The sequence below is a fragment of the Cucurbita moschata genome, unplaced genomic scaffold (assembly GCF_002738365.1).
Source record: "Cucurbita moschata cultivar Rifu unplaced genomic scaffold, Cmos_1.0 Cmo_Scf00066, whole genome shotgun sequence".
Taxonomy (NCBI): Eukaryota; Viridiplantae; Streptophyta; class Magnoliopsida; order Cucurbitales; family Cucurbitaceae; genus Cucurbita; species Cucurbita moschata.
Genome location: NW_019268582.1, coordinates 720,777 through 727,099, shown reverse-complemented (window position 1 = coordinate 727,099; position 6,323 = coordinate 720,777). Strand labels below are relative to the sequence as shown.

Genomic DNA, 6,323 nt, shown 5'->3' with positions numbered 1-6,323 from the left:
TTTTTTTTTTTTTTTTTTTTTTTTTTTTTTTTTTTTTTTTTTTTTTTGCAGTTCAGATGGGTAGAGGAGAGATAATTGTGGGAATGGATGAGAGGATAGGGGAGAATTGTGGGAATGGATGAGAGGATAGGGGAGAGAGGTGGGGAAAGATTTTTATTTTTTATTTTAATTTAATTAATTAATTTATTTATTTATTTATTTATTATTATTATTATTATTTTAACTTTTTATTTGTTTATTTCTTTATTTATTTTTGGGCTATTACATCTTGATTGTGGAGTGATTTGAATCTCAAGCAATGTTCTTAATCTGAATCTTACTCCCCTTGTAGTGATTCCTTATCTTATCAGGTTGGATGCTTCCTCTAAAACTTCTTTTAATGCTTAGGGTAGGATGCTTCCTCTAAAACTTCTTAATGCTTAGAATATCCCATGCGCATAAATCTCTCAAGTCGTTAAGAGAATCACCAAGAGAATCACCCAAATCTACCCTCAAATAAATCATTTGGTGTTACTCTAAAATTTTAAGGAATCAAGAACTTGATTAGGTGGTTCCTCTTAAACTTCTTGAACTTGATTAGCATAGCCCATGCTCATAAAGCTCTCAAGTTAACGAAATCACAAGAACTTGATTAAAGTAGCCCACCCATGCTCATAAAGCTCTCACGGAATCACAAGAACTTGATTAAAGTAGCCCATACACATAAAGTTAAGTGACATTATGCATGAACAAAGTGACCCGCGCATTCAAGTGGTTAAGTGACATTTGCATGAGCAAAGTGACATAAACCTCTCAAGTGGTTAAGGGAATCAGCCAAATCCAAGCTGTGACTCGCGTATAAACCTCTTAAGTGGTTAAGTGACATTATGCATGAATGATCTGCCAAAATTAGAAGCATGAACAAAGTGATCAGGCAGATATTCACACTTTGGCATGAACCAAATGGTGCATATGTTCACACTTTGATATTCTGCCAACCAAATTAAATGGGACAAATTCACACTAAGATATTTTTCCAACCAAATTAAATGGGACAAATTACCGAACTTTCGAGTCAATTTGGTTGCAGAAGAATGGGTTGATATCGAACTTTCGATCCCACTTATATTTCTCCTTTCGATCTCACTTATATTTCTCACTCGGAGCACTAACCTAACACAACCACTACAAGAAATAATAGATACAATAGCATTTTTATAGCATTTTTCGTATGTCGTAACAACTCATTTTATTATAAATCTAAAAAAATTTATAGCGTTTTTTTATAGCTATAATAGATGTTATAATAGAATATAAAACTATAACTTATATACATGGTTATAAAAACTTTTTGATATATAATATGATTAATATTTAACTTATCTTAATTTTTTTTTTTTTTAACTCTATAAATTGTATTCATAACTTTATGCTATAAAATATTATTTTATAATTTTATTATTTAAATATTATTCATTTAACTAAATCCACGCCAAAATTACTTAATTTCATATTAAATACTACAAAATTAGTATTCAACAATTTCATAGAATAAAAAAATTATTCAAACAAATATAAAATAAAGTATTATCCATTATTTGCATTGGTGTTCTTTAATTTCCGGTTCCTATAAATAACCAACGATCTTTAATTTTATATTGCATTTGCTTTGTTTAACAAAAGAGAATAGAGAGAGTGTAGCATTTGTAGCTCCATATGTGTAGGTCATGGGCTTCCCAGTAGTATTCTCGTACTTTATAATTACTTTATTGTCTACTTTGTTGTGATATTTAATAAGATGATAAACAATCATCTAAGAAAGAAAAAGCTAAATTATTAGGAGATATTCTTGTAAGCCAAGAGCACCGTCAATATCCTGAGAAGAAGTTGTAAGAGCTAACATTTTCAAAAAGAGGACAATATATTGGAATTCCTACACGGTTCACTAGATATCTCCATCCAAACTAAAAGTCAATTAACCAAAGGAGAATTAAATAAATTTAAGACAAAAGTTACCGTAATATTATTTGAAAGATAGCAAGATATGAGACACCATTACTACGCTATATCAAGACTTGGCCACACCGATCTAATATGAGAAGCTCGACAATAACATCAAACTCTCAAATCTACGTAACAAAAAAAGAATTAACTTTTGCAGCCTATTATTTATGGACAACACTTACACGTAAGTCTTTCGCTAGTATTAGAGTGCAAATCTATTCCCTCTACCCATAAAACAGAAAAAGAATGCTCCACATATTTGTGTTCTTATCGGACTAATATGATATCATGTGGAAGAAAAAATAATAGAAGCAAAAAAAACAAAAGGATGTATGTCAACATGATACCTGATGTGGAGTCTTCACATTCCTCGTGCTTCTGTTATGAGGAATAATAATACAAGACAACTAATGAAAACAAGTTCGACCATACAACTCAACATAGTATCACAACAACTTCAATGAGAAATAGTGCACTTGCACTTACCTCCGTTACACTAAATATGTTGCTCTAAGTAAAAGTTGCTTATAGCTAAACCAAATCTTTGGCCATCGGATAAATAAAAATAAATAACATTCTATAGAGTATTTATATAAATTGTGCTGTAATTTATGCTTATAGAAAAACAATATCCCTCGTCTTGTCATTAATAATTTGTTATAAAAGTAGTAAAAGAAAAAAGATTTTTTTTTTTTTTAAAGTATTTATCAAAAGATTTTAAAAATATATATATATATATTTATCCGACATGCTTTCATCAAAACAACCTACCAAAACGAACTAACAATCAACAACCATTAGATAAAGCTTTACAACAAATAAATTGTAAACCAACACTCATTGGTATGGCGCAAACATCATTTATATATTGATATTGATCTAATTCTCATAAAGTCGGTAGCAAACAAAACAACTTCTTTACTGGTCTTTTCTTTACTAGTGCTAATAGCTAAATAATAATGTAATCAAATAATTTATACATTGATAAGTCTGTATAGTGTGAATAAATAATTGATATCACTAAAGAATGAAATGTTTTTAAATGAAATGGTTCAATGAGGAGTAATCAAACTTTAATTTGGTCCTCTAATTGAAGGAATTAGTCCATTCAATAACTGGAGTTCATCCTTATTCTTCTATAATATGACAACTTCACTCTGAGTAAGACATTTGACCAATTAAGAGAGAAAAAAAGTGTTTAAATTTGCTACAAGCATAACTTTGGAACTCAATCAGTAAAGATGATATGTTGATACAAAATTAGAAGATCTACTAAAGTATAACTCACAGAAGGTTGAAACAGAGCCTAAACTCCAAAGGTTGGTATCAAATAAGTGAAACAATAACAAAATTCTATGAGAATTACACCCTCTCTTAAATTACTCAAAAGCATCATATTCCAAAAAGGTGAAATCAGTTGAGAAAATGAGGGGCAAACATCAAAATAGAGCCCTAGAATAAAAAGAAACGACTGATAATTGTTTATTTTTATAAGATAAACCTAGTTGAGCAACATCCAACAAAATCCTGAGAGAGATTGTAAAGAAAAAAATTTCTAAAAGAAACGGAATGATGAGTGAAGGAAACCTGGAGCAAAATTCAGCCAAATGAGTTTCAGACAAAACTTTATTATTACTTTATTATTAGCAACATACTAGTAGCCATGAGAAGGGAAGGAAGGGCTTTGGGTACTTTTGCACTTCCCAACCAATACCCACAAATCTATCGTGTTAGGGGAGTGAGAGCGTGAGTCCCTACCGGTATGCAAACCAAAAAGTAAAAAGTTCTAATGCCTGTTTTTTTCCCCTTACATTTTTAATAGCTCTTTTTAAAAAATGCTACAACACACTATAAATGAACTATTAAAAAAAATTTAAACAATGCAAAAAGACCAAAAATACATAAACTAACGATTCAAGAGAGATCCAAGGTAGAAATTTTATATTCACTCGTGAGATTTGGGCGGGGTCCAGGGGACCACATCAATTCCTCTTTTCTCAAGAATCCATACATCTCTGGTCAATATATGGACAACCATCTCTCAAGCACAGATTTAGATTCGGCCTCATATGGACGTCTCTTGAGCACAGATTTAAGTTCGGCCTCAATAGGAAAAGAATAAAATGAAGTAACTAACACCATATCTTAACAGACCAAAAACTACAAGATCGCCCCTTTCATTCTAGAGTGACAGAGAGGTCATACCATTCGAGCACCATCTGAACCTTGCTTAGCTTAGTTTTTTTTTTCTTAAATCTATTATTTTTATATAGAGAATGTTGTTTGAGGATAAGTGCTACATCAATCTATCAATCCTTACTATATCCAATCCTTCCTGTATCTAATCGATCTAATCCATAGAATCAAGACCTCTCCGTTTGTTGTGTTGAGTCAAATTAAGTACTAACAATGCCGACTACTGTTGTCTTGATCATTACCCCTGTACACATGCTTCTTAGATACTAACAAAGTTGATACCAGATTTGGTAGATCAGTGTGAAACAATTCTTGAAATGACTATTTCAAGATGTACAATTATTACAATACCATCGCATTTGTGGTGGTGGAGGAACAGGCAACCAATAATTTTAGGCATTATTTTGTAGAACTCAATCTTTGAACTTCGATATATTGCTATGGCTTCCAAGAATTTTACTGCTTTGTTGCAACTGGATATAATTATTTTGCATAAAGAAACTCCAGAGGAGAAATTTGATGGCGATATTTATGGATTCTTATGAAATAAAATAAGAACTCAAAATTTTCGAAGCCTCAGATAGCAGTCTATTTGACATCAAGAAAATTCAGCCGGTAATTCCAACTAAAAGAACAAATCATCATTGGCTTTCGAAATCAAATAAAAAAATGTCTCAGATCTGGGGAAAAGTACTGATTCGAGATAAACACAGAGCATTAGAAAGAAGATGAGATTGAAGTTTCTTTTTAAAAAAAATTGTAATCACACAAAACGGCTCTGTAAATCTATGAAAAAAGATTAACAGATTCCTATCAAGATGTGAAAATTTTACTTTTGGTTCAATCATAGCATCGTTGGTCACCGCCATTGAGCTCTCGACGACGTGGCATCGAACCGAATAAACAAAAAGAAGAAAGAATACCTCAAAATCCTCAGAGACCCGTTTCAAATCAACCACACAGGAGAATCACGGAAAACGACTGAGAATTCCCGGACAGCAAAACGATCCAACAACCAGACCGCCCCAGGGTAGAAACGAATCGGCGTCGGTGTTCACTGCCTGATGGGAGCCAACAGTCGTATCAATGGCTTCTCACTGCGGTTTGGAGTGTCATACGGCACTTCCTATCAATTTTGGGAGAGCTTCTTCATCGGAATATACACAGATGAACTTCAATAGCCAAAATTAAACCCTAAACATACAAACTGAAACCATACGAAAAGAAACTGCTGGGACGAATATCGGAGAATTTAGAACTATAGACGAATTCATCTACAGAAAGGTGAGGAAGATGAAGAACGTCGGTGGATATTTATGGAGGCGGAGGAGGCCAAGGGTTTTGCGGCGACGAATTTGTAACCCTAATTTCAGATGTTGCTTGCAATATGGGCCGAGAGTAGAAAATGAGCATACGGGTCGGAAAAATTCGGATCCAATTAATGGAGCCCAAGCAAAACGCACTTCAGGGAGTATACCTTCAACCCGACAACCCATACATATTTCTTTTTATTATTTTGTTTAATTTGTTTTGTATTATGTTATTATTTTTAATTTCTTATTTTGTTTAACTAACATATCACTCATACATTTTATACTATTTTTAAATAACTATTCATACCTTTTATAATTTTAAAACCTATTGTATTTATTTTACGGATTTTAAAAATTCAGATGTTTAGAACATTTTTGTATTACTATTATAATCTATTTATTATCTATTTGCTATAACATTATTTATCACAACATATATATTTTTATTTTTTCTTTCTTATTTTTCTTAATAGTTTAGAGTTCTTTTTTTTTTTATCAAGGTCACTCTAAGAGTAAACCTACTTTAATTAAAATATTTTTTTAATTTTTTATTTTGGTATATAGAATCTCTTTAAACTAATCATTTTTATTGTTTATTTAATTTCATGATCTATCTTATATTTTTTTAGTTTAACCAATTCTCAAAAAATGTCAGTATCTTTAGTTTTATGACAATGTTGAACTATATTAACAATTTTTGCGTGTTGTTTTTTATTGATTTCTTTTTTTTTTTTTTTTTTTTGGTGAATAATTATAGAGTTATTTGTGTTTTTTTTTTTTTTTTTTTTTTTTTTTTTTTTTTTTTTTTTTTTTTTTTTTTTTTTTTTTTTT

At 30.9% G+C, this 6,323-nt stretch overlaps 1 long non-coding RNA gene and 3 other non-coding genes across 4 annotated transcripts; all 4 read right to left on the bottom strand.

Annotated features, from left to right (window-relative positions):
* Window positions 1–4,265: 4,265 nt before the first annotated feature.
* On the bottom strand, window positions 4,266–5,552 carry LOC111437736. The gene is made up of 2 exons (XR_002709476.1): window positions 5,103–5,552; window positions 4,266–4,423 (listed from the first exon to the last, which is right to left on the bottom strand). It is a non-coding gene; the product is annotated as an uncharacterized LOC111437736 (long non-coding RNA).
* LOC111437814 lies at window positions 4,748–4,830 on the bottom strand. The gene has a single exon (XR_002709497.1). It is a non-coding gene; the product is annotated as a small nucleolar RNA snoR77Y (small nucleolar RNA).
* Window positions 4,935–5,076, bottom strand: LOC111437815. The gene has a single exon (XR_002709498.1). It is a non-coding gene; the product is annotated as a small nucleolar RNA snoR2/U65 (small nucleolar RNA).
* Window positions 5,108–5,338, bottom strand: LOC111437813. Its single transcript, XR_002709496.1, has one exon. It is a non-coding gene; the product is annotated as a small nucleolar RNA Z112 (small nucleolar RNA).
* Window positions 5,553–6,323: the final 771 nt, after the last annotated feature.